Source organism: Anopheles merus, chromosome 3L (genome assembly GCF_017562075.2).
Source record: "Anopheles merus strain MAF chromosome 3L, AmerM5.1, whole genome shotgun sequence".
In the NCBI taxonomy this organism is placed as follows: Eukaryota; Metazoa; Arthropoda; class Insecta; order Diptera; family Culicidae; genus Anopheles; species Anopheles merus.
The window spans coordinates 14,737,200-14,762,472 of record NC_054085.1 but is presented as its reverse complement, the minus strand read 5'-3'; the positions used below and the strand labels follow the sequence as shown (position 1 = coordinate 14,762,472).

Sequence of the window (25,273 nt, the reverse complement as noted above, 5' to 3'; positions counted from 1 at the left end):
CTCGGGTTGTCACTCCGCGGCGCGTTCTGTGTCGTCACGCGGGGGAGCCTTGCAATATTGAATTACGGTGAATTTTTCAACCGGTTTCGAGGTTGGCGGTGCACAGTACAAAAACCAACCGGGATCGCTTGCACTAGCGATTGTCGATTCCTGGTACATGTAACAGTTAAATAAATGAACAAAATAAGCGCAAAAGTTTCACGTACGTACGTAGCTTCTCGAAACTCATTAGAAAGCGTTTTTAAAATGAAGGAAAGCTTTCATCAGTATGATTCTGCTGCTCGCGGGTACACACATTTGAGCTACCATACACATCACCCTAAAGGTGGGAGTTGTTTGCTGCAGTTGAGAGTATAGTGTACCCACTGCAAGGAAAACTAGCACACGGGAATATTTGCTGCTTTGTTTTGTACAGGAGTTTGCTGCTAGATACGAACTGGATCGTCGATAATGTTACCTCTGGTCATTTTTAGATGGGACGGACGGGGAAGGGAAAGGATACAACATAATGGTCGGACATGAGTACAGAAAACGAGCTGTGTCGGACATACACACACACACCGTACTAACAATTTGTTTTCCAATTCCCCCGGTGGGCTGGAAAGGATGCGATTGGCATTTGTATGGTGGCTGTTGTGCACATGGGAAACGTAGCTACAGTGCGGTGTGAATGTGTAGAATTGTTTGGAGGGCAAATATGTTTGTATAATTTATATTATTCGAAGAACTAAGCTCGTTATGTTTCATACTTATTTGGAGCTTTTAAATATAATTTTTTTTGTTTAATAATTTTTAAAATAGAAGTGCCTTTTCGAATTGGAAAAAACCCACCGCCATCACTGTGTCTGTGCGCTTGAACATTGGCAAGGACAACGGGAGAGTACAGCGAAAGCAAATCCCCGCTATAATAATAAAAAGGAACTCCAGTTCACAAGTATAATAATCGTAACAAAAATAAAATGCAGCAGCCGTACCACCGTACCACGGCTACGGCCGTGGGCCCTCTTGTTACAGCTTCTACAATAAGCTGCTACAACTGACAGAGCATATTTTCAACCCATTGGGCCAACCAAGCAACACGGGATTTGCTGGAGGTGCATTTTACCAACACAAAACCATCGACACAAGCTCTTGCTATAATAGTGTTTGGCCAAACGGACAAACCATCGAACAAAACCGGTGCGAACAACCGCCCCGGTGTGGTAGACAACGGTTGGAGGATGCATTTTCGTGTGGCTGATTCAACACGCTGATACGATCCGATTTCGCGAATCATTATCAGTAGGTTTTTGGAGAGCTAGGAAACTCGAGGGGCCTTTGGAGGGCAGGGAATAATTTATGATGCTACCGGTGATGTGCAACGTCCTTGCACGAGTGAGTGAGGACTGTTTAAGGTGGTTTATGGGGAGAAAAACACACATCGCGACTGCAAATGATGCAGTTTATCAAACTCCAGTATGTGCCAACTGTGGAATCCATGTTCTGTTTAGCGGGCAAAGGATGTGCAAATTTTTGTAATTATTGCCAATGAGTCATATCTTATAAATGATTGTTACATCTAATTTAAAGAATTATATGAACCTAATTGCTACGAAAGTTTACGAAAAACACGAAAACACACGTTAGTTGAACTGATATTTACGCTAATCAAACAACAACTGGGAATTAAGTAAGTTCTCAATTATAACTTAAATTACCACTCGATTACAACAAATTTCGATTTGAAAAGCGTCGCACCCGCGTCGCCAGAATCGAACGGTCTCATTATTGAAGTTCGGCAACCGGGTTGCTTGCGGGGCGGGTCGGGTACAGCATGAGGTGCAACCGCTCGACCCCGGCCCCGGGCAATCGTCAGCCGTTAAGGCACAATCAGCACAAGCATCAGTGCCGTCGGTCCGCCGGCAAAAGGCCGGCGCCCGTCCATCACCACCTGCTGTCAAAATCAGACGTCCGAGAAAAGCTAATTATTTGATCAGCAGGATCTCGGACGAATCGGACGACCCCAAACCGAATGATGGTGACGAAGCAGAGAGAAGCCGGTGTGTGCCGCATTTGGCGCGGGCTGTTTGGCTAAATTTCCCACGCTTGAGTGGACACACTCAATGGGGATGGCGCGGCAGGGAGAAACGGGCGGACGAGTTAATCAAGAAAAAGCGACACACATCGGGCTTTCGGGGCATTCGTGTGGACGTCAGCAGAAACAGACGCCGAAAGCGTGCACGAGCGTGCTCGCCCGTTCTGTCGGTCTCACCCTCGCCGCGGTTGTGTGACCACTCTCTCGAGGTCAACGGTTGTCGCGTATGTTCGCGCCCATACCGAGTACACGTACGCGAGAGGGTGGCGGTGGTGGCAAATTACGGCCGAGACGTGTGACCAAATTAGCTCATTATTCAATAATAATTACCAATGTCCGTTGCATTATTCATGGGACAAATTATTCTTTATTAGCTGCTGTGTAGAGCTAATTTCTGACCGACGTGTGTGCGTCTCGAGCGGCGTTGTCGTTGCTGTTGCTGTTGCTGCTGCCTCTTTAATACGCAACCGTGAGTGAGAGGCAGTTGGGTTACGTTTTCTTACTTCATAAAACGTAACCTTCTCTGGGGAGCTGTTTCCGCGACAGGTAACAACAACAACAACAAAAAAAAAAACGACCACCGTTGATTCAATGACCTCAGGTAGCTCGTTTTTCATCTCTCAACAACCATCCAACCCGTTCGGTTGGCAGTTTTGCTCTGCCTGTGCACATGCAAGCCTACCAGCGAAGGCGCCGCCGTGTGGCTGGGGTTTAACGATGGGTTTTGTGGACCACTAATGAAGTGTGCCTCAACCTGTAGGGTGTTTGGAGGGTTTGGTTGGATGCTGGCGGGCATAGAACCTTTGCATCGTTGGCACGTTTTGCGTACATTCGTTCGAGAAGCGAATAAGGGGGAAAAGGGGTTAGGCAAATTCAAGTGCACGCCGCTGACGGCGAAGGCGAACCGAGATCGATAATTAAAACGGCTAACGGGTTTTAGATACTGTTATCCTATGCTAACGGATTGCTAATTTGCATTTGTAGGAAGGGAGGGGAGGGGGGAGGAACTAATCAATACCTATTATATTGCGTTGGCCCCAAGTGCAAACAATTGATCGTGGGTGGTAAAAAGGAGCGGAAGAGAGTAGACAAAGCAACAAAGTGGTGGAGATTGCTGACGGAACGGTGATTTAAAGCCTGCATTAGGATGTTTTATGGATATGGTTTAATTTATGTTACCGTTTTGCGGTGTAAGCCGTCACTTTAATCTGTCCATCGCGGAACGATTTAGGGATTTGAAGGTGAACGGAAAGAGAAAGTAGGTTCGTGAGGATGGAAGATGTTTTTATTTCTAAAATTAGCCTCACCGTTGACGGACTGCAGCGTAGCGTCGCGGTAAGTGTTCACCACTGTGTACGGTAAGGCAATAGTTCAAATCGCGATGCGAGACTGAAACTTTTTCTGCTTGATTTTTCCAAAAGCATGAACGGATTAGAAAGTAACTATGAAGTTTGATTGATTGACAATTGAAAAAAATAATAATCAGAAAATCAGCTTTATTGTTTTTTTACATTAACACTTATGTAACATTAAAAAAATCAATAATAGTTGATTTTAAATTCAAATCTCGTCCGCATGCTCGTTACAAGCATTCATTTTTGGAGCGAACATATTCATGACGATTTGATTCAGTAAACACAACCGAAGCATTCGAAGAAATCGGAGACACACATTACACATCCAACCACAAGACGACAAGAGGAGCAGTAAAGTAAGCCATAAATAAAAATGCAATTTATACGATAAATATCCTGCCAAATGATATCCCAATCAACACCCCACACCGTTGCCGTCGTGGTCCGTGTATCACACCCGTGAAACCTTTAATCCTTTTTCCCTCCTTGCAGATGGCCGAAGAAGCCGCCCACAAATGGAACGATACAGTATGAAAGCTGAAAGGATTCGTGAGAACCGAGTGGTTCACAGGACCGACCAGGGAAGGCGAGAGAGCAAACCCGTACGCTGGTGAGTGGAACCAGTTGTTTACACTTCATCAGTGCGATTGGGTAGCTTCGTGTGTCATTGGCTTGAGGTGAGGCGGTGTGCCACCATGAACCAGAAGCCAATGCGTCTTTCCGCCTGCTCGGATCGAATACAAATTCGCTTACCTTTTTCCTTTTTTGTGCCCTTTCTGTGTTACTATGGGTGTGCTCTGGTGCACCTGGCGAGAGTTAGCATTTCCGTTCTGTTCTGTACGGTGGCCTGGATGCAGACTGGGTGGTGGTTTGTTTGTAAACTTGGCTTTTTTTTAGCTTTGCCGCTTCAAACCGGCGGTATTAACTGTGTCGTTGTCGAGAACAACAACAACAACAACAGAAGCAGCAGCAAAAAGTCTTCGGCTGTTGGTAGTGTGCAGCAAAACACGGAGCCACTTTTTCCATCGCAGCAGCATCCTGCCGTCGTGGCCGACTGCCCAGCAGGCTGTGGTTTTCCCACCTTTGGCAAGAATAATCACAGCGTTGACGTTGGACGTCCCTGTGTATGTGTGTGTGTGTTTTTTTTTTGCAAGCTACGACACGCTGTGTTCAATTTATTTCCCATCTTGCCTGCCAGCGTCGAGGTTGAACGGCGCACTGCGATCGGGACGAAATTGCACAACCGCTCAAAGGATTCCCTTACCGTAGAGGGCACTTCTCAGTAATCGGAATGTACTATGTGCCTCCCTCTACTTGTGGGGTTGAGTGTGTGTGTTTGTGTGAGTATTTTGTTTCCGTTCCGGTAAGGTCAAAAGCTTAATGGAATCGGCAATGGTGAAGGGAGGGCGCTGTTGTAGCACCTTTTTTCCCCACGCAAAGAATGCAACTTGGCAAATGGTGTATATTTCAGCGTTCTCCCATACATTTACACACGATACGAAATGGGTAGAACTCGTCGAGTGGATACGTCCGGGGCTCTCGATTGGTTCAATGCTAGGGGTTTTCAATGGCAGTTTCCTATTTTCCGCTACAGAAATATAAAGGCGCTTGAAGGATTTGTGAGCCTTGGGATAGTACACAACAGGAAGGGAAGCGTTTGTGAAGTGGGCGAAGGGGATGTATTCTACGAAGAAGCAATTTATTTTTGTACTTCTATCGGTTGACAAGCTTAACATAGAAAGTACATCTAGATTTAAGTTTACAGTTTGAGCACGATTTAAAAGACTAGACGAAGTCGTCCCAGAGAATTACGTAAAATCAAGCAATTGTTCAACATAAATGCATTTAATTGGAATAGATTCTTTATTTACTTTTCAATTTGCACATAGTTCGAAAGAAAATAAATGCTTTTTGTGCTTTTCAGAAGCTTTTTTCTGCAAGCGGTAAGCACCGATAAGCCACGATATCCGTTTCACAATACTCAAGCGTAAATTGAAAATTAATCAAAACACCTTTGCTTATCCCATTTGAGCTGTGTGCTTCACACAACAGTTTTTCATCGTTGTCATCATCTTTCCATGGGCGAACGACATGTAAACGGAATTAAAATTACACTTCACTACCAATCTCATCATTACACAGACACACACACACACCCCTCCAACAAATTTAAAATCGAGATGGTCCGATAGTTGTATCAGATTTTCAACACCCTCAGGTAACCCGCTTGGTTCCGTGCCTCGTCCCATCCACTTACGCTTCCGTTTGAAATGTAAATAGAAGTGTGAGGAACGGAAATAAATAAAACAGTAAAAATGCATTAAATCGCTCCCCCCATTACACTCTCCCCAAGCGTCGGGCCAAGCAAACGGCACGTAACCGTCCATTCACGTCCTTTGGTGACGTCGTGTCGTCGCCCTCCGGTGCTGCGGTGGAATCGTAATTTGCTGTAATCAAAATCAATCTGTATAATTACAGCACGTGGTGTGGTGTGAGTGGAAATGAGCGGGTTTCGGAAATGGAAAACGGGTGTCGTAGCAGGTGGGAGCAGGAATACTCATCGATAGGTGTTTGGAATGCACTTTTGCATCATCTTGGTCAGTGGGCACTGCACAACGATTGGAACCGATTGGGAGGGATGGCTGTTTTGATAGTCAAATTAATTTCTACCGATGTGTTGGTGTGTTAGTTCGATTAAAGTATTAATCGCCTCCAAAGCACTTCAAAGCTTGGGTAAGCAGCATGCTTTTTCTATAGTTTTGAGCGACGGAATTTCAAACAGTTTCACAAAAGAGTATACAAATGGAAAGATTCATTGGATACTGTCACCGATATGGACCGTTCTGTGTTTTGATACGCTCGAGGTTCCATTGATACGTGACCCTAACCCGCTCTGTCAGAACGATTGGTCAGGATGGGAGAGGGGATGGTGGTGGACCCCATCCATCCATCGATCGATCGATTGAGAGTGTCGAATCGATTTGACTCTCAGGGTGTCCATCGAGCTGAAAACTGGAGCATCCATCAATCAGTTTGGCGAAAAAAAGAGAACCGAAACAGGGAAACGTCAATTCAGAAGGTCATCTTCATGTTAACTACTGGCAAAGGGTAACACCGTCCACTCCCTCCACAGTTCGTGGTGGTCTACACAGTGTTCACTTGGCGTCACTTAGCACAGCCATTGGGGCACCGGGGTTTTGAGTTTGAACCAGTTGCATGTCCTGCTTGCGCGTTGAGGTACACACATTTCGGTGCAATTCTTGGCAGAAATGATGGACCGGTTTACTGGTGAGTTCAGTGACCTGTTCACTGTTTTTTTTTGTTGTTGTTGTGCCGATGCTTTCTCCCGTCCATGCTGGCAAGGAGCAGCGGCATCAGTCGCCAGTGACAGTTAATTGAAGCTAATGAACTGTCATCGACACCGCACGTTCGGGTGTGCGCGTTCTGGTGGTTGTGAGCCTTCGAGCCTTTCGAGCAGAAGGTTTTTAGGCCGCGCTGCTTCGGGCTTCTTGATGGACAGCAGCAGCAACAGCAGTAGCAGCAGTAACGTGCAGGCATCGATTGCATCGCCGACACGCACTGCTTTCACGCACTGATGATGAGTGAAAGCAGGAAGCAGGTTGGCCGTTCTGTTAGGGGAAGAGATATCGACGACAAGATAACGATCCCTTTGCACAGACTACGCGTTGTCGTTGGGTTGGTGTTTGTTTTGCCCAGCCTGGAGGAGAGCGGGGGAGAGGTTGTGCGTTCCAGTCACGTACACACTCTCTGCGCTGAAGAGATAGTAAGTACGCAGCCGGGACGCGTTTGTTTCGGTACGGTAGGTGCGTGTCTTCTTGGGCGCGTGGTAATGAATCAATCAAAATCAATCAATATGCCACACACAGACACAGACATAGACACACATGCTGGAAGACGATGGGCATCATGCATCAGCAGGTTGGTGTGTGATCCGTGCCAGCCGTAAGGGCGACAGTAAATTGAAGTAAATTTTAAACGCATTTTTCATTCCCCTCTTGGCAATGGGGTAAAATTACTGTGTTAACAATTAAACGCAGGCTGCTCCAAATACACGCTTATGACACGAAAACGCACGAAAGGTCATGCGAGATGATGAAACTCTAACCACCACCCCCAGGAGGACCTTTTGCTGACCTCCGTAATCCTCGAATGCCCTGCTCCAACGATGTGTCTAATGTCTAGCCACCCTACCTTGGCGCGTGAACAGGATTATTCCACTCGAAAAGATCCATCGCCAAAATGCGATCTTACCGAAGGCATTCTAGTGGCGAGCGATTTCGACGAAATCGGTCTGTCTATGCTACGGCAAAAAGCGATACCACACCTTCTCGTGCTCGTACAACCACCAGCCTTCCAATTAGCAAAACCAAATCGATGCAAGAAAACGTTCGCTTCGGTGCGTTTTCTTTGGAAATGTAGATTACAGCTAAACCGAAGAAGGTGGGCGAGAGGATCTGCTGCTGCTGCTGTTCTCAAGAAATTTGGTCTGACGACTGAGAGTTGGAATGGAATGGAGCCCGTCGTCTCGGGGCTCGGATTCGGTCGGCTAAGCTGGTCAAAGTACCAGACCCCTTCGAGCCGTTGCCAGGGCTGGCCCACGTGCGACGCTTTTCGTAGGAACGATGGAAAGGTGTGAAATCCTGCAAAACGTGGGACTTATCATGTGGAGCTTTGGGGATGCAATTTTAGGGTGCAAGAAAAGAGAGAGAGAGAGAGAGAGAGAGAGAGAGAGAGAGAGAGAAACACACACACAGTCAGATAAGTCTAAGACAAACGGTAAAGCTGGGCGGTGCTCGTACGTTCGTCCATGCGTTTTGCGTCCCAAAACGGGAATGCTCCTTCTGTGGGCTTGCGGCGGCCTCCACAAATCCATTCGGGAGGGCCGGCTTTAGGTTTATCAATATGCAAAAGGGAAAAGGGATGCTTCGAGCCAAATTGCTACGAACCTGGCAGGCATGGCATGGTGGAATGAACGATTCCATATAAATTGATTTCAAAGCTGATTTCATAAATCGGGGCTCGAAGTTCAATCCGCCCAGGTCATGCGGATAGGTTTGCGACACAAAGATTGAGGGTTTTGCATCGTGATAGTGGCTGGAAATTGCTTCACTAGAAGGAAAGCCTTTGAATATTTAACAAGCTCTCCTTTCGATGTGCTAAAAGTTTAGCGATTCGTGATGGGAAATGGGTTAAAAAGTGAATCATAATTCGTGGGGAAAGGAGATTTCGTGCTCAAACTTCCAATTCAAATCAAACAGGAGGAGCGCTTTCTTGACGAAGTGAAACGCTTATTGATCATAAATGTATTCAGCAAACTTTCCCAAAATAAGTCCATCAGAGTCGTAAATTAGGCGCACGAGGCAAACGTTCCACTCTCAACTTCGGTTTATTGTTTCTTACCGTTCTGACGCTTTGAGACGCTGTTTGCACTAGAAATACCAATGCCAATGCCAAATCGCAGCAGTAGGCGGAACAATTGAAACAAAAACACAACAAAACAAACCTCTATCATGATGAATCACTTGGACTAGGTAATCTTCGGGCTGGGAATATTGATTAGGTTATTTGCACCGTAGTACCTCCGTGGCCCCGTGGCCGACCAAGCGTACTGTCCGAGCCCCAGTCGATCGATCGCAATGTGTAGGAGCAGCACCTTGGTTGACTTACTTTGGCAACCACCTTACCGACCCGTTTTTCTCCGACACACCAATAAATCAACACCGGCATACACCATCCGGAGGAGGGGGGGGGGGGGGGTGAAAGGCTCCGATCGGAACTTTGGGCGCACGCAATTTGTTTCGTGTGCCCGGCATAGTTTTCTTCCCATCGCCTCATCACCCTCTCAAGCATTCCTGTCGATTGCCTCTTCCCACTGCACAGAACTCTTCCTCGCCAGGGTGAAACCCTCTCCGACTGATTGGAAACCAGTATCGCCAACGGGCGTATCGCGCGCGCCTGTTGTGTGTGCGTGTGTGTGTGTTGAGCGGGAGCGGAACTTCTCGTTCCGTTTTGGGCTAATAAAACTTCCATCCAACGTTTCGTGCTGTTGTTTACCATGCAGCCCTTCTACTTTGGGGGTGGGGTTCAGAATTTATGTTCACGTGCGAATAAAAAGAGTAGTTTGAACAAGAACCCCGTTTGCACGATAGGAAACAAAGCACAGACACATTCGGGACAGTGAGCCCGGATCCGGATGGGCAGGGAAGTTGTCTAGGGCAGTGCCGTTTTTTAGCTGTTCGTTGAGAATGCGCATGCGAGTACGAAGAGTACAATGCATTCTTTTGTGCCGTTTGCGAAGTGAAATGTAGAGAAGGTTGCAGCACACGTGCACGCAATTGATAGACAGGCCTTTTCCAAACCACCGGAAAACCATTCCACCTTGTGGATGAGGATGATCGCGTATAAATTGATCCTATCATAGCACACTTGCCCATGATCGATCGAGCGGCGATGGCTGGTTCCAAAAAACAATCCGTGCTTAAAAGTTGTGTCTTCCGCGGCTGGCTTGAGAAGAAGGAAGCGTTTCCAATTTCTTGCAACAAATTTCGAACCTCAGCCCTTGCCAGCTTGCGTGCACAACACAACACCTCTGCACTCGCCGCCGTCGTCAGCAGCAACAGCAGCAGCGTGTGCAACGTTTTGTTTTGTATCGGATTAAGATTTATATTTCGCAAATAAATAACTTTTCCATTGTGGTACGGTTGCGATGCGGAGGCGCTCGGGGAACGGGGAAGGAAAGGGGAATACGGGATACGGAATACGATGAATGTGCACATAAGTTTCAACGCCGTCTCCGCCACGGTGCTCGGGGAAGGAACCCGAGGGCGCAACGTCGTTGGCGAGCGTCGTTCGGTTTGCATATTTTATGCACCTTCAGCTGTTTGGTTGTTTCGCTTCGCAGAGACCCCACGTAGGGGAACGCGCAGTGCACCAAGGGGTTGAAGAAGTTTCAGTTCAGTGCTGCACAGATACCTACTTACGTTGGATTCCCGGCTGGTTCCGTTCTTGGAAGTCTTGGAATGATCGTCGGAGAAGTTTCTAATCGCAATCATGCACCGATCATATCGTGCCCGATGTGATGACGCAGGCCGCCGCCGGGCAAAAGTTTGTCCGTAAGGCATGGGATGGGAGATTGGTTGCCCGGTATAGCCCGGTGGGTAGACATTTGGTAGTGATTACAAACGCGAATGGAAACAACAATCGTTAATCGATTTTGTTTTTAAGGGATACAATCAAGATGAAGTGGCTTGGGGAGATGCTTTTGCTTGCTGTGGGCCTTATTGTTTGAAGCAAATCTTGGAAATATCATAAATGTTGATTTTAAGACACATTTTAAAGATTTGATTGATTGTTCAACAGTAATGCAGAGTAAAGTATTGAATGGTGTTGCCTTCAATGTTTGTAGTTTGTGAAAATAGCAAAGATTTATTTATGCTTTGTACGATGAAAGATATCCCATTCGTGTAAGAATCTTTGAATTTTAGATCCTTAAATTTATCATTTCGTATACCAACTCTGTATGTAGCTTGGAAGAAATTAACTAAGATTTAATCTGCTCAAAGATCTAACGTTGGGAGAGTAACAGAACTATCACTTTGGGGAATGTCACTGTTACCAATATGGATACAAAACAAATAAATGTTGAAAGAATGACTTCGAGGAGACCATCAGAGAAGACCTTAATAATTACTAAGACAATGATAAGGATAAATAATGAGAACAGGACAATAATATGAATCCCGACAGGGTATGGGATAGGAACAGAGATCAGGATCAGAACCTTCTCTTTGCTTGGAGTTGCTTTCGAGTTGCACAACATAACAACAGGCTCGTCGTTAGTTCAAATCTAGAATGAATTATTATCTCATAACAAGCACTGAGCATTCGGCTGTGTGATACTGAATAAGTCTCGAAAGCCTATGTATGCCAACATCATGTGTACACCAATTAGAAGTTCTTGGTTCAATTTTCACACCCAGCCTAGAATCTGGGTCACTACTGCTGGTAATTTGAAAAACATTATGTAGTTTATCTTCTTACATTACCAGCAGTACTTTATATAATTAAATACATTAGGTTGGAAATAGACGATCCACGATTTTCACGGTACATTGAAAATCGCGTATGACTTGTACTGTATGGACTCATCCGAGGTCTAGTCCGAGGAAGATTTGACAGCACAACTGTTCTAGAGCTGTTATACACAAGGCGCGAATTTCGCGATACCTTGACGATCTCGGTTCGTGTACTTCCAGCTTTACAGTTCGTTTAACATAATTGAAAACGAATGCAATTATGTCAAACGATCACGTGGCTTTTGTAGTAAGCTGTGACACTACATACATTACGTACATTTGTACTGTGTACCTGCCCTTTTACCTTGACCACCTTTTTAACCTAAATAAAATCCTAATCCTGATTCAAACTAAACAAAAAGCAACAAAAGGTGTCCCTTACACACCCAACAACTGCTTGCGATAGCGAAATTCCATCAACCAACTTCTTGGACTATTCCATCCAACACACACGAGCATTAAATATCCACTCCAAAAACGTTTCTACGAGAGTGAAGGTGTGTGTGTGTGTGTGCATAGCTGGTGTAAGTGGTTTTTATTGTTTCTAGGAAAACACCTGCCTCATGATATCACGAACCCTGCCCGCGCACATGGTTGGGTAGGTGTGTGTGTGTGTGTGTGTGTGTTTGAAGCTTTTCTTTTTGCTTCATTTTACTTCAACATTTTGTTTAGCATGGTGACCATTTTCGCTCGCCTTTACACAGGTGGAAGAAGTGTTGCTGGTGTGCCAGGTCAGCAGGTTGTGAAAAACAATCAGCCCTTAAGTCGCTTCCCCTCTTCTTAAGCAGGCACTTTTAAGAGACGGGTTAAACCCTCCTCTTCACCTGTGTGTGTGTGTCGTCTTAAGGGTGGTGGTGTCAAGTGCTGAACGGTGCGAAAATTGCACTTTGCACACAGCACAGCCGTGTGCCATCCGAAATGGGCAGCAAACCATTGTGTGGCGTCAAAAAAGTTAAAGCAAGTGAGCGTGAGTGTGTGTGTGTGTGTGTGTGTGTGCTCGCAGGAGGGTTTGCTTACGGAACTTGCTCCTTCACGTTAGCCGCAAGTGAGCGTGTGCAAGAAGCACTAATGTGTCGCATGCTAATTTTTCGGTCGCAAACTTTTACGTTCACGCCAGCGTGCGCATACCTGTACGATCCTGGCGAGCCCGTGCTCTAATGCAGAAAACAGGAAAGAAGAGAAAAAGTTTTGAGAAAAAGATGTTCATTTGTTTGTTTTTTGTTTAAAGGCTTTTTGGACGCTTTCGACCTACAAAGTCACACAAAAAAACCCTCTGTTCAATTTGCAGTTTGCCCGTGTTTGCATCTACTACCACGCTCAACTTTTCTATTCTAATTGAAGTGTCCTGAAGTGTGGTTAGCCCCGCTCTCGTCAAACGCACATTGTAGCCTTATTGTCGCTGCCCCAGGCTAACCTCAAAAAATCAGCTACCGATCCATTTATGGTGCTGATTTGGTGTTTCGTCGTGAGCTCGTGAATGTTGCACTGTCTGCCTGCCTGCCTGCCTGCATGTGAAATTACTACCGGACAGCCGAAGGAAACAGCCGTGTGCTACGGTGGAATGGAAGGTGGAATGCGTTGCTTAATCCGACACCGAATTGCACTTACGGAATTACGGGGCAAGGGGTGAAACCCGAACCAACCAACCAACCCCTCTTCTCCGGGGGGATGGAAAGCCTTCAGTAGCTAGCAGCGTGTGTGTGTGTGCACGAACCGTGTGGGGCTTTGCGAGAGTCGTTCAGAGCCCGGTGTCATTTACCGTCCAAGTGTCCAATTGACGTGCCGGCGGGGGGAGAAGGGGGAACTGACTCTCAACACTGAAGGTGCGTCATCGATCTTGATGCAAATGCGTTCGCTCACAGTGGCGTTTCGATACGTTTGGCCTTAATTGCAGTTGGCTCCCCCGTCGCGCACCGTGCCATGCCGTTTCGAGCAGGTTGCGGTTGTCGAGTGCCGCGTAATGATCTTTCCTTGGATGCTGACGATGACGACGACTGCGCTGTCGGTAGGGTATTTGTTTAAGATGATTTGTCAGGTTGGAAGGTTAGCTAATCGTTGTCATGTTGGAAGCACACCCTTTGGTTGTTCGTTTGTGCAAAGGTTGAAGCGCATTTATTATGCAGTGATTGTGTGTGTTTATGTTTTTAATCGTTCGATAGTTTTATATGTACATTTTTAAACCATATTTTAGTATGGGCTTTTCTTTAAGGAGCTTTTTTGAATTGACAGAAAGCTGCGCTTTTTGAATGCTTTCATATTCGAAATCAAAGGAGGCGCTGGAGTTCATGTTTTAAGTTGTACGTTAATTTCGTTCAAAAAAAGTAGAATACTATTACTTTTTTTATAATCAATACCATTGAAAAAGCTAGAAATTAAATCAAAGTTGTTTGTGAAAGTAAATTTTAGAAAACTACTCCCTGTCATCATTATTTAAGGTATGTCAGTGCGTATTTTGTGTTCGTGTGAACGCAAGAGTGTAATCAAAAGAACCACAATTACATTTACCTACCCCAAAATTCTCTATAAATATCCCACAAAATGACCAAATCACCGTTTCTGAGGACTCCCACCGCATAAGCCCCTCCCAATCGGGGCTACTTAAATGATTATTATGCTTCCGAAGCAGTAAACAGCTTTCCGTGGAAAGACTTTAATTTGGAAGGCGTGTTTCTAGCACCAGTCTATAGCACCACCCCACACAGACTATTAAATGAGGAGCGCTCATGAAGGGAAAATGTGATGTGACCTTGGTATCTTAAACCCACAAAAGCACATAGACACACATACCAAGGTACCAGGGCCACCCAGGTAGTACTGGGAAATAAAATCGATCCATACGCTTTTCTTTGATCCAGCAAGCAGCAGCAAACGATGAGAGCGCTGTCTAACGTTTTGAGCGTCCTCTGTATTCTGAAAATGTGTGTGTGTGTGCACACGGCCAGACCGTTATAGGTAAATTTTTTCGCATGAATAATTTATCATCAAAGGCAAACCCGAGACCGGAGGGAAAATGGCAGCATTTGTAGCTACATAATGTTGTCGGCAGCTGTACACATTAGCTGTACACAAAAATATACACTCACACAAAATGATGCACGACGAACGGCACGGGAAGCAAAAATGTGTGTTTCCAGTTTGTAATAAGGAGAGTCTTAGGGACATTGTTTGAAAATTAATAGAATACTAGGAAAAGATTGCGTTTGCATATATTTTTGACAGCTTTCTGTTGCCGGTCGCTTCTAGGAAGGAGAATATAATCTATTGCATTTTTCTGTGCAATTTGGTCAGTTCTATTTTGTGCTTCATAAAATAATTTATTTCTACCAGGAACTTTAAAACAAAAAACTCGCTCGGGATTCATTTCCAACGATATCCCGTCATTCACGATCGACTTGTCAAATGAGTTGCAATCTCAGTGCAAAATTGATATGCGCTTTCCTCCTTTCCTGCTAGCGCTAAAACCCAGTACGTGTGTGCAGCAGCCCGTTTGGTGCAATTTCCAGCTCATAGCGCACACGATTTCAATTTTCCATCGCACCACACCGGGACATGGCCATGGCGTGTGTCCATGCGCAAGACAAATGAACGGAGGCGAGAGATTGAAGCATCAACAAGCAGCAGAACGCCGCCATGTGGGTGAGTGGGGAACACAGGGGAACACTCACATACAGTGCCATATCTTGACTGGCTGACACGGTTGCTCGGCACTGAGCGTCCCGGGGACTGGGCAGTGCGCTTGGAGATTAATTTAATTGCGTAATAAATCGTTAGCCGGTCCACAGCACGGTAGGTCCGGACCGGACGGTTCCATCTCTATTTCTTTTCCACCTTCCACCGACACTCCCGTCGGGCATGGAAGTTTTGTAAAACCGCTCATTTTGCTACCGTCGGCAGTGTGATCTCCGGGTCATGCCGGGCCGGAATCGGAATCAGGGTAAGCAGTTTGTTCCCCCATACGGTTTCCCACGGGCTCGATTTGCATCTCCTCCTGCGGCTGTGCCATCTCGACGTCAGCCCGTGACAACGATGACCCTCTGAGCCGCGTCGTTGTTTTATTTGCATCCGGATGGATAGAAATTCGATTTGATGCTCATGTCCCTGTTTATGCAAAAACGAAACGGAAGTGCAGTGGAAGCTCAATACTCGCATGACTGGACGTGTCGTGTTCGCATACGTAAGCGTTGATACTGCTGTTGGTGAGCTGACCGAGACAACCCGTCAGGGCCGCACTCTCGAATGAAGCGAATAATTTGTTGCAAGTACGGTGATGCGCACATTATGTTGCGCTTTGCAAAAACCAACTCAAATGTAAAGCCCTTCTACGGGTGCAAAACCTGCTAAAATTGCAAGAAAATGCACACACACAAAAAAGTGAAGCTAACAAGTTGCAAAACATGACACTGAACACCATTATCGATTGTTTGTTTTATGTGCTCACATTATGTTTGACAACTATTTCTCTTTTTTTGAGATTTGCTTTTTTTTTGTTTGGTGAGAATTATGCAAAACATGCCGTTTCATTAGCTGGTCGACAAGCAGGGCACACAGCCGTCGTCGGTTTTCGATTTTATTACTGCTTGCATCAGCAAACGGTCGGTGTCGTTGCACGTTGCACATTATTTGCAACAAACTGCTGCTTCGCTCGAAGCGGACGAATGGCTTGACGTGAGGTGACGGCGAGGGGTTTTGGGACGAGATGGAACGGGACGTTTTTGACGCAAATTGCCAAACGCTGCACAAAACGCAGCAGCGCGTTGCCGTTGCTGTAAAACGGAGTGGTCCGAAATGGTCCCGAATTGTTGAAGATGAAATGCAAGCTGTGGAGGAGATTGATTTTGGTTGTGCCATGTACGACACGAGGCTGTTTAAGTGTCGGCACTGACGATCGATTCGGTTGGATTTATTGTAGCGTTAAACAAACCGATGCAGATTGTGTTGCAAATTAATGGTTGCAGGGTTTGTAGAAGCGTTTTTGAACTAACAAGGAAAAGTTTGAGTTTTGAAATACAATAATATAACTCAAGGCAAACAATTGTTGAATATAACTTTGACAAAATCAGACAGCATTGTAACTTTGTTGAACTTTAAAAGTGACCCGCAAAAACCCTGCAAACAAGCAAAAAAGAGTTGTGGCAGTATATAACGCTTATAAAATTAAAGTAAACTTCAACACGAGAAACATTTCATGGGAGAAGAGAGAGAGAGAGGAAAATACGAGATGATGAAAAAAAAATTTTTGACTGCATGCAACAAGAGACACGGAATGTCATAAAACAAGGGTAATTTAACACGGTATTCTTGTTATTTTTATAGTTTTATTCTTGGACTTAATGTCACTTAAAGTATTTGCCTGTACTTAATACATGCATATGCATGTCAAGATAAGTAGTAAATATCAATCAATCACAAAACTTTTTCTTTTACAAAGAGACTTAATAAAAGTAAACTTACTTATCATTAAAAATAATAGCTTAATTAAACCATCAAAGCAAAACAGAACAACAAAATGAAACAACAACAATGACAAAAGAAAAACTCATTCCGCCATCGCGTCGCCAAAAAGCAATCAGGTAATAAAAACAAATTAATTGAAGCACAGTACAACTTTTCGGATTTATTCAATGTAAACAAGATAACCGGAAAAGAAAAAAAAGGGGAACTGATCCAATACAAGTTACACAGGCAGAAGTGAGATTGTTGAGGTGAAAGGGTGCGCAACCGATGGAAAGTAAATCGAAATGGTGAAACTCAAAGAAAGAAAACAACAGAGAACGAGAGAGAGAGATAGAGGGGGGGAACATAGGAAAGCGAGGAAAAAGCAAATAAATGTACGTAACAAGCATAAAAACCGTACCGCATAAAAATGAAGCAGCAAACTTTTGAATGAGTTTCTGCGCAAAAGTTTTTACCTTCACGGTTGTTCTGTTCGGTGCAGAATGCGTGGGAATGGGTAGGTTTATTGACTGAGCAATGGATTTTGCTTCTTTTTTGTCGTTTCTGTACGATGTGTGTGTGTGTGTGTGAGAGCCATATCCTGAACTCTTTTCTGGAAGGGGCGCAGTACAAAATCTCATCTAGTTTGCAGGTCGTGGTTCAACTTTCTTAGCCGCCGCCTATTTCGATTTGCTTCTCGGCTGTTGGTTGACATTTGACTAGCAGCAATTGTTCGTTGGCAAAGAAAGGGCGCCAGTGAGAAGGGTAAAGTTTATGCAGCAAAGGTCACTGGGTGGGTTGGGGAGTCGGAATGATTGCTTTCGAATTTGACAAGGGGCCGGGTAAGGGGGTACAGGGGGGAGACGGCCTTCGAAGCGCATAATCCAAGATCCGCGCCACGCGATCCGAACGCAATAAGGAAGTGATAAATGAAGGAAACAACTTGGCGTACACTTAGGAATTGTCGCACAGCACGCGCATTCGTCACAGCGGTGATCGCAGAAAAGTGGAACATTTCTTCACCCAAACCGACTGGGGAGGGAAAGTGAAACGAAAGGCGTCGTCTCGTGACTATTTGCAAAAAATAAAACGAAGGGAAACAAAAACACGCGACCCGCTTTTGCCCTGCTACTGACTGACTGAGGCTGGGCCGACGGGCGGGCGGGACAGACTGCAAATGCAGACCGCAATAATCGGAACAATAATCATAAATTATCAATAAAATAACAATAAAAATCCATAGACTATGAAATCGAGTAATTTATCACACGCGACTAGTTTGCTTTCGTTGGTTCGGTTGCGATATTAGGGCACTCCCCGACATGGGTAAAAGGGGGTGCAAGCGTTACTAATGGTGGGCAATGGGTTTTGTTGCTTGTTCGTTATTCCCTTTTTTACGCCGTTTTGGACGGTTTTGTGGCGTGCAATGTAGAATGCGGGAGGGTTGTGGCCAAACCCGAAGGATGAATAAATCGACAACCAAATAATCGAGCGACAGAGAGAGAGAGAGAGAAGGAGCTACAGAGACAAGAGGCAATGAGGAATGAGTTATGAAGCTTTGCAGTTGTCAGCAGCAAAGGCGGCTGTGAAGTTATCATCATCATCTCGCCGGCAACGCTAACCGATTGAACGCAACGAAACAAATCGCTTCAAAATGGCAGAATGTTTTTCACCATCAAACGACAATTTGAGTGTGTGTGTGCTGTACAATTGTACGAAAGAATTGTTGTGAGGTAAGCAGACTGACAGCATGGATCGACAGCAGCAAAAAAGAAGCTCGCTGTACGATAAAATCCTCCGAGCGATAAACGGTTTTGTAACGCCAGTCAATGCGGCGGCGTCCCGAGTACGCGCGGTTCGCCGCTATTGACGAAAGATTTATTGACAAGACGAATCGTTTCTGTGTTTTGCTTCCCTTTTCCCAACCCCAACCGAATACCAGCGCTGTTGTTTGTGGTTTTGGTCCCCCCACTCTGTTGTTTGGTAAATGAACTCCCTCTGGCTCGAGATTCGTGCGTTTCCATTGTTCGAGCGAATGACAGCGCACGCTAAATGACAGGTGGCACGCATCTTCGACACGCCATCTTTGATGGGTGGTGCGCGTGCTGCTTTCGGAGCAGCCAGCTAGAACATCATAAATTATTGTGCCCTCACTCGCTCTCTCTCTCTCTCTATTTCTCCATTATAGGCCCGCCCGGAAAGAAGAGAAAACCATTTAGAGGTGTGCATCAATGGCGTTGTGCAGGGAGGTTACAGCTTTTTCCTACGAAACAGGTGAGTTACTACTACGCGTGCATTAAGGTAGTGTGTTCTGTTGTGTGTTTGCGTGTTTTATTTTTGTCGCACGAGATGCAGTTTGCATGTTGCTTCTCAAAGGTCAATGGCAAATGGGAAGGGTGGGAAGTTTAGTAGTTTATTTTCAGAAGTTCTTAATGTTTTGGTTCTATTTTTGTTCACCCTCTGCTGGGGGTGTATTAGGTATGACAGCAGTAGTGGTTATTTACGGTGAATGGGGAAGCTTATGCCATTCGTCGTAAGACACTGATTGGGGACGGCACGGTGCTTATTTTTGAAGGAAATAACGCAAGCAAATATAAAAAATTGAAAATATTGATACAATTTGAAAAGAAATTAATATGCATTAAAATCGATTTGTTTTGGTAATGGTACATTGAACGTATATTGCGCTATTTTACCTTTTTTTGCACAAAAGCATAGGTACATTTATGGGCAAATTAAAAGCATATTTTCATTTACTAATATTTTCAACGAATTTAATTTAAATTTTTAGTGTTTAATTTTAGAATTATTTCTAAAAATTAAAAACAGAGTGAAAAGCTTAATGGTAATTTTTTTTAATTTTAGAAACCCGTGTATGTTTGAATCTTGTGTGTATTCCAATGAAACTTAGCTTGATTGTTCCTGATTCCAAATATCAAACTTGGTAACACTTGTTTTCAGCGACTCTGTTCATATTTGATCGATCATGTTCAGTTTGAAGGATTTGAATTGCCCCAAAAAAAAACTCACCTTCCCTTCAAGCCTCAGCGATACAGTTTCCCAAAACATAGCAAAAGCAGCACAAACTGAGCAACCAAATCTCTACACTACTCCGCAATATAATAACAGCACTATGTGCACATGTTTCTGTACCGTCACACCCAGCCTACCTGCTGCACCGTACCATGCGTCTCCATTCGTTTGCGTCGTGGCGTCGCCGGACAAAAAAAAAAAAAAACGGCACATTTCGTTCGTCTTTTTCTCGCACTATTTGGTTGTTCAATAGCAATGCCGTGGTACCTTGGTCCGTGGCAGGGATTTTGACTGTTCATTTGTGTGCACATTTTCACGCTTGTACTCGGTGCTGTGGCCGCTGTGTGGTTCATAAATAATCATCGTTTAGGTTTGATTCCGTAAGGCCAACAACACGTGTACTGTCGGGGAGGAGGGGTTTTTTGTTCGTACAAGACTAGCAAACACAGTTTTTGTTGTTAGTTTCAGTTTCGATTTGCTGTACTGACATGTTAAACGGGGAGAATTTTGCAGATTTTTGTTGGTTTTATGAATAGAAAGCTTGTTCGTAGAAAGAGAATGTTTTGTTTGCTTTTTTGAATATACATATTTTTTCTCGGTTTTACATGAAAAATCGCACAATAATCGATCCAACGGCTGCAGTAGTTGTTCAATCTATTTCTCAAATTATGATTGATTGACTTTTATTGTTTGGAAGATATTTTAAGTGAAAATGTATCAGCGAAATGTCATTTTTAGAGCCATTTTTACATCCCCTAATCACAGAACAACCCTCTCGTTTCACGACCAGATGTGCCTCAAGGTAATAATAATGTTTGCTTTTCCCTTTTTACCGCATTCATTCAATGCCTTTCACTCTCTCTCTCTCTCTCTCTCTCTCTCTCTCTCTCTCTTTCTTGTTACTCCTGCAAAACTAAAACGGAAAAATGTTCGTCGATCAACTAGTTCGATCGCAGCTGGTAAAAACGAACGTGTACAGCGTTGGTAAAATTCCACAGATTTTCCCACGCCCCCCGTTCATCGTTATAGTTAGTGCTGCTGACGGAAAGTCAATATTAGTGCAGGAATGCTGCTGACGGCACAACAATTTGTGGAGGGAGAGAGAGAGATGGAAAAAAACGCCAAACAAAATAGCAAACTTGAAGCTAAAAACACACAATCGCCTACCCACATCATTTGCATTCGAGTTTCGCTGGCTACAATTTTGCCGTATCGAACGGCATGACCATATGCCAAGGTCAGGGTGGCGTGTATTCCCCCCCCACTCGTTTCGTCCTTTCTTTGCACTCTCTGGGGGGTTTGCCCCTGTTGTTCCTTCCAACCGTCCCCCCCCCCACCTTGTAGCAATAAATCAACGCAAACGTGGCGCTGAAATGTGGCTCCAGATGCCACGGGTCTCACGTGCGCCGCCCGCATCCACCCTCCAAGCAGAGGGATTTTTTGTTTTTCTTCCCGCGACCTTGGGTTATGATTTCCGTTGCGGGCATGTTGTGTATGTGTGTGTGTGTTTTAGCAATTGATTTTCCCCAGTGACACAAATCGCTCGTTGTGCTAACGACGAGACGGTGCAAAAGCGGGAAAGCATCGGTTTGGATGTGAATATTAATCACTCCCACGAGAGTGTGTGACGAAAGCATCTTGTTCTGTTGCGATCGCTGCGAAAGCATGATAATTGAGCATCGAGGCACCGGCAGATCGTGTTACTCGTCAATTGATCCCTCACGTGTGTGTTTGTGTGAGTGTGACTGTGTCTGTTTTGGCATATAAAGGCCAAACATTCCATTCTAATCCAGGCCACAGCGGCGCTACCCCCACAAAACGTCTCTTTTGATGTGCGTATTGTAGCCTCCGCATGCGGCCAACCCGCAGCGAAAGAAGCGAATTCGAAATCCTAGATCAAATAGCCTCCCACCACTCTCCCCGCCCCTTTCAAAGATGATTTATCGACACCCACGACACAGCCTGGCACCCCTGGTGGTAAGCGCCGGGTGAAGAGGAAAGAAAGAAAGAAAGAAAGAAGGAAAAACGAGAGCAGAAACAGAGCGAGGCGGCAACGAACCTGATCGACCGAATACCCGCAGCCACGGGGATTTAATCTGTTTACAGCGGCATATCGTTTCATGCTGTTTTATTTATACAGCTCACTGACAGCATTAGCGTACACACAGACACACACACACGTACAAACAACCGCCAGCAGATGAGCAGAATCAGTATGTGGAAGGAAAGAAGAAATTGGGGATGGTTTGGAACAACAGCAACTGCGAAAACGGCTGCAAGATCCCAGGGGCAGTTGGCGGAAAGGGGCCCTCATTTGCATACCGGCCAATTACCGAAAGCTGATGGACCGACCTGGTTGGTGCTGGCGGTGCTGGAGCGGGTTTTATGATGGTATAAAAAAAAACACAACGGGCAGGAAAAAGCGAATGAAAGAAAACATGGGGCCATGGCGGTAGGGGAGATGTGAGTGAATTCATAATTTTGCGTTTCGGCGTCAGGCGATCGACGTGTTAAGAATTGAAACCGATAGACCGGCATCGCGTCGGCGAGTGGAGAGGAGCGCGGGATGGGTGGTGGTGACTCCTCAAACACTCACCGAGTACGAGTGCCGGGATGGCAAATGAAGTGCGATGATAAATTTTGATTGCATCGATTGATCGATGGAAAATCCATCGGACGGAGCAGCGTTCTTTAAAAACCGTGTTCGCTGGGAGCGATAGTTGGGAGGAAGACGCGAAAAGTGATGGGTGTAAAAAGGGTAGTTTATTTAAGTAGGTTGTATATTGCCTTAAAATTATGGGTATGCGAATAATGAGGATAAGGAAGAGAGGATTTATGCTGAAAGGAGAGTGCCAAACTGTGCAATATTTAATGGATTTGTTATAAATATAAACATGCGTAAAATAGCATCCTAAAGGGTATCCAATGGTCTTCCTGGACTGATAGTTTTTACATTAAATTGAATTTTTGAATTTACCTATTTAGCTTTTAATGTTTAAAACTTTAACTATTTTCTGAAGCTTGAATTAGAAATTATTTAAACATATTTTTAATTCACAACTTTTTCATAAACATGAAATAAAGTTTAAATTACATTTAAAGGTTTTAGAGTGCAAGCTTTTGAATAAATTTGCTAATCTAGGGAATAATACATTAAATATTTAACAAGAAACGAATGAGATAGATATAAAAAGTAATACAGGAAGATAGCTTAAGCTACAGATTTAACTAATAATAATTTAAAATATAATACTATTAAAAAAATACACTAAAGCTGCTCTCCAATCTATTGCTTTGGTATGTTAAAACTACCACAAAAACCCCAAAATAGAAAGAACAAAATAGGATAAAATGTTACTTACGTTACCACAAAAACATATTCCATTCCATTTCCATACCTTTGGAACATTATCTCGGCGCACTCGGCTGCTGCGGCCCAAACAAACATTAATCAAAGCAAAATGCTCATCCAGGCTAATCGAATGTAAACGAATCCTGTTTGGCCACGCTGTTGTGTGTTTTCCGCGCATCTGGTTATTGCAAAAGAAAAACACAACAAACCCACACATACACACACACATACAGCCACACGTACATCATGCGAAAACCTTCACTCGACGAATGTTTGCTGCGTGACGTCAAACGAAACGCACAAATTGTAGGAATTTCATTCAACCTTTCATCCAAGCATTACTACTACTACCTTTTTGGTAGAGGAAATGGCAGATAAGGGGAGATGGTTACAGGGGCTCCCTTTTTGCCTTTTTTCCCCTTTTTTTCCTCGACCTCAAAATTTCCATCAGTGAAAAACACATACCCACCCGTCGCGCACCGCATACTCGAGGCGCGTGGGAAAATGACTATTGAAATTTTAATGCGTTTGATTCACGGTGGTGCGTTTGTTTAAAAATAACTTCCCCCCCCCATACACACCACACTATAAACCCCATCCTTACCTAGAACCCTTTCCCCAAATTGGTCCCAGTGGGGCAGTATTCCTTCGCTGAGTGCGTTCTGATTGCGTGTGGAGCGCGCGCAACAGTTGCGCACCGGAGCGCGGTGACTGGCGTAGTGGTGACGGACGCGCCTAAAGGTGATTTAGAGTGCAAAACGACGACGCTTTCCCCAAGGGTTCCTGTACCCTCGCCAGGATGATGTCATAGGAAAAATGGGGAGGAGGAAACGTTCACCCTCTTGACGTCACGGATAGTACGGGTTACCCTTTTTCAGTGGAAGTGTTTTAACCCCTTTTTGCCAGCTGATCTTCGAAAAACGGGGGTAGTAGAATAGACTTTCACCTAGCAGAACGTCCTGTTCGTCCGGTTCGCGTGAACTAGCAGCAAGCAATAGGGAATGGAAGGCAGAAAGACGCTGGTTTATGTGTGGTAAATCAAAACATCAACCAGTCGTCGTCTCCTGCTGCTACCGCTGCAGGACGGTGCGAAAAGATGACGCCCGCAGTAGAGGCGATGATGCGTTGCGTTGCGTGAACGAAATGCTTGCGCTCCCAGTTGGGCGTGCTTCGCTATATAGCTAGGGCAAGTGTGTCACGGATGGTTTGTTCTGGGGTGTTTGTGTATGTGTGTGTGTATGTGTGTGTAAACAACCATCAACCCGCGGTTAATCTTACTCATCTTGACGCGCCGCGTGTGTCGTGGCGCGTTGCACGATCAGCTGTGTGTGAAGGAACTGCATTGGCGCACGTTTCCTTCGCGTGTACTTTTTTTTTCTTATGCGATTTAATTCCAGAAATGAAGTAATGAAATTGCTTAATATGCATTAAACATTAAAACAATATTAATACGTCTAACACTTTTAACTTTCAGAACATTTCGACAAGAGATAAAATATCCAATTTATCTAATCTTGTTAAATTAGCACATTTTTGTAACGATTCTCAATGCAATCTTGCACTTTGCAACGGAAATAAAAATGTTGAACGAAACGACTTGTTTTTCGGCGTTGCAAACCATAGCCAGCCCTCACATGCCACATGGCAATGCCGCTTCATGTCTCAATTTAAATTGTGTGTGAAAAAGAAAACAACACCACAAAGCAAACATCTCTACGCATCGTTGACGATTTGCTTTGATGTATTTAATTGTTGTTTTGCTGTTGCACTTCTGCTACTATTATGTACTTGCTGCTTTGGCAGTGTGACAGTACAGCAGCACGTGTCGTGTACGGTTGGCACAAACCGTACCACTGGCCTGGATGCGGTGTTTGTAGGAAATGTGGGAAAAAAGGAGGAACACTGTGTGCACTGCACCCCTTCTTCCGGA

General features: G+C 44.8%; 1 protein-coding gene and 1 long non-coding RNA gene across 4 annotated transcripts in view; one reads left to right on the top strand and one right to left on the bottom strand.

Moving 5' to 3' along the window:
• The window catches only part of LOC121600661 (kielin/chordin-like protein), a 156,495-nt gene that overhangs the window by 25,943 nt on the left and 105,279 nt on the right, over window positions 1-25,273 (bottom strand). The gene's annotated exons all lie outside the window — the stretch shown is intronic.
• The window catches only part of LOC121600663, a 128,572-nt gene that overhangs the window by 37,582 nt on the left and 65,717 nt on the right, over window positions 1-25,273 (top strand). Inside the window, exons 4-6 of the long non-coding RNA XR_006005859.1 lie at window positions 3,664-3,785; window positions 3,922-4,039; window positions 19,147-19,232. This is a non-coding gene — a long non-coding RNA (uncharacterized LOC121600663). The remainder of the gene's footprint in view (window positions 1-3,663; window positions 3,786-3,921; window positions 4,040-19,146; window positions 19,233-25,273) is intronic.